General features: G+C 52.4%; 1 long non-coding RNA gene across 1 annotated transcript; it reads left to right on the forward strand.

Annotated features, from left to right (window-relative positions):
- The first annotated feature begins 66 nt into the window (after nucleotides 1–66).
- LOC109366873 lies at nucleotides 67–2,327 on the forward strand. The gene is made up of 2 exons (XR_002113543.1): nucleotides 67–984; nucleotides 1,147–2,327. It is a non-coding gene; the product is annotated as an uncharacterized LOC109366873 (long non-coding RNA).
- The last annotated feature ends 228 nt before the right edge of the window (nucleotides 2,328–2,555 follow it).

Consider the following 2,555-nt stretch of genomic DNA (forward strand, 5'->3'; position numbering starts at 1 on the left):
GGGAGCGGGCGTCGCCATCCGGGTACCGCGGTGGGGTCGGCTGCGCTCCTCCGGTCTGAGGTTCCTGCTGGGTTGGGCCCGTCTGTACCTGTGGCTGGGGGTCTTTAGCAGACCCGCGCGGTTCGCGTTGCTCTGGGGGTCGGCTCGGGCCTGGTTGGGGTTGACCCAGCCCTGCCCGGCCCGCTGTTGCTGCCGCCCCCTGCTGAGCCGGCACAGTCGTGCAGCGTCGCCCCGGGGCTGGGGACAGGTTCTCGAGGCAGACCCGAAAACACGGGAAAAAAATAAATAACAATAAATCCGAAAAGAACGAGTGTGGCTGGGAGGCGGTTGTCCCAGAGCTATTGAGTGAACGGTGCTGGGCTGTGCTCAGTGCCCGCCCTGCCCTCTGCTACCGCCGCCGCTTAGTGCAAGCATTCACCCAAATGCTTGAACGTACTTCTAGCTATGTGGTTGGGCATCGTCTCTTCTGCTCCTTGGCACCTGGTTCTGTGACTTGCAGCCCGGTGTGCTGGGAAAGCCTTGTCTCCCGGAGACAAATCTGTCTGTGACAAACCGCAGGGCAGGGCTGTAGGATGGGACAGGAGCGTGGCGAGCAGCCCAGCTTGCTGCAGTTTTGCCCATCTATGAGGGGTGATTGCATCCCAGATGGGTTTGTAAGTGCCTCAGTCATGTGAGCTCAGCCACCAAACATGACGGAGTTGTGCTGGGGACCCCGTTCTCTTTCATGTCCCTGGAGCTTCTGTCATGTTTTCTTATCCCCCTCTGCTTCTGTGGAGCTGAGAAGAAACTGTGTGTGTGGAGGTACTGTGCCTCCTCACTGAGGAGAGGGGCAGTCTGTTGTGGAGGGCACATTGCTGGCAGTGAGTGGGGTTGGATCTGCAGCTGGAGCTGAGAGGAGACTGTTCCCTTCCACAGTAATTCGTTTGTAAGGAGGACTGCTGAAGGAAGGAGGCCAGGGTTTGACAGAAGAAAGGAGTGAGAACGGTAAGAAAATGTCATGTTCCCGGAGTGAAGTGTTATTGATAGCTAGCAGAGATTTGGGGCTGGGGGCAGAAGTTTTGGCCTGAGATGTGATGGTGGGGAAGCAGGATTAAATATTAATATGTGTATTAACCCTGTAAGCCTTCCTTGCAACATTTGTCACAGCCCACATGCCAAAACTGGGATGCTGCTGAAGAAAAAGAGGTCAGCTTCTTGAAAGGTGAACTCGGGCTGCTTGCAGAGGCACCTTCTGTCAAGTGCAGGAAGATGGAATCCCATTACTGTCTGCAAATTAAGCCTCTGGGGACCGGTTTCAAACAGAAAGCAGACTGCAAGCTGTGCTGTCTGTGCCAAGAACTGTTGCAAGCTGATTTTGAGGATCGGGTGCAGGCGATTTCATGGCATGGAGGAACTCCTCACTGCCACAGGAAGGACACTTCCTGCAGAGCTGTGCCACACTGGAGGTGCCGAAGCCATTACCAGCTTCATAATATAGACTTAAGTTTTAAAATGTCTGGATCTGGATACAAGCTGAAATGATGTCATTTTACAACAGAGAAATAAACCTCTCCGGATCACTGCTGCTCCAACCTGTGCCATGTGATTGGTGCAAGTGGGCCTGGATGGCATGTCACTGGGTGCACCTGGGGAGATGTGTGTGTGCCTCTAATGGGGCTGTAAAGCTGTGGTGATTACTGCTCTTTCTGAAAAGACTGCCTTTACAAGCCTACCGTTAGCTGATGTTTGTTACTGTTGTGGGCATCACAGGTGCTGACAGAACCAGCAGGCCCGGCTGTTGGCCTGACAAGGGCTGCAGCCCCTTCTGACCTTGGTCCTTCACCCTTTGTGCCCTTCCACCTGTCCAATCTGCATTAGTCACCCCAAGCCAGATCTAAAGAGGTTAATCAGAGAGGGCTCTTCTTGAGTCTTCCTTCTGGTGACCAGGTGAAGGCTTTGATGCCTCCAAATTGTAACTGGATGGAGTTCCCTGCTTAGCCACCACCTGACTTGTTGACTATGAAGTCCACAGTATCTTCCACCTTCCTTACTATTTTGCACACTTGGATACACTCGTACCTGCTGAGTAATGTCCCTGACTCACCCAATGGACATTCCTCCATCTCCTTTGCCTCTAGGGTTCAATCTTGGGTCTTGGAAAATACTCTGAAATCCACATAAAACATAAGAGGAAGTGCTGTAATGCTCCCATCTCTAACTAAGCCCCTTAATTTTTAATCCAGTAACTCTGCTTAAAGTGTTTGCCTATGTAGGACGCCAAGAGTGACCCCCATGTGTCCACCCTACTGAAACTGCTTTGCTGTGGCTCCTTGTAAGCAGGATTCTAGCATCTTTATCACTTGAGCATCCACTTGTTTCTTGCGCTTTAGTTCACATGTCAATGCATGCATCATTTTTTACCAAGCTGACAAGGGAGGAACCGCTTTAGGCTAACGCCCTGGCTTCAGGACCCGTTATGCTCCCCACAGCGCCTTGAATGTGCCTGGGGTCTAATTCAGTTTGGATCACAGTGAGCCTCTGGTACGAAAATCCTCCCACACCTCAGGGAGGATGCT

Source organism: Meleagris gallopavo, chromosome 3, assembly GCF_000146605.3.
Source record: "Meleagris gallopavo isolate NT-WF06-2002-E0010 breed Aviagen turkey brand Nicholas breeding stock chromosome 3, Turkey_5.1, whole genome shotgun sequence".
Classification (NCBI taxonomy): Eukaryota; Metazoa; Chordata; class Aves; order Galliformes; family Phasianidae; genus Meleagris; species Meleagris gallopavo.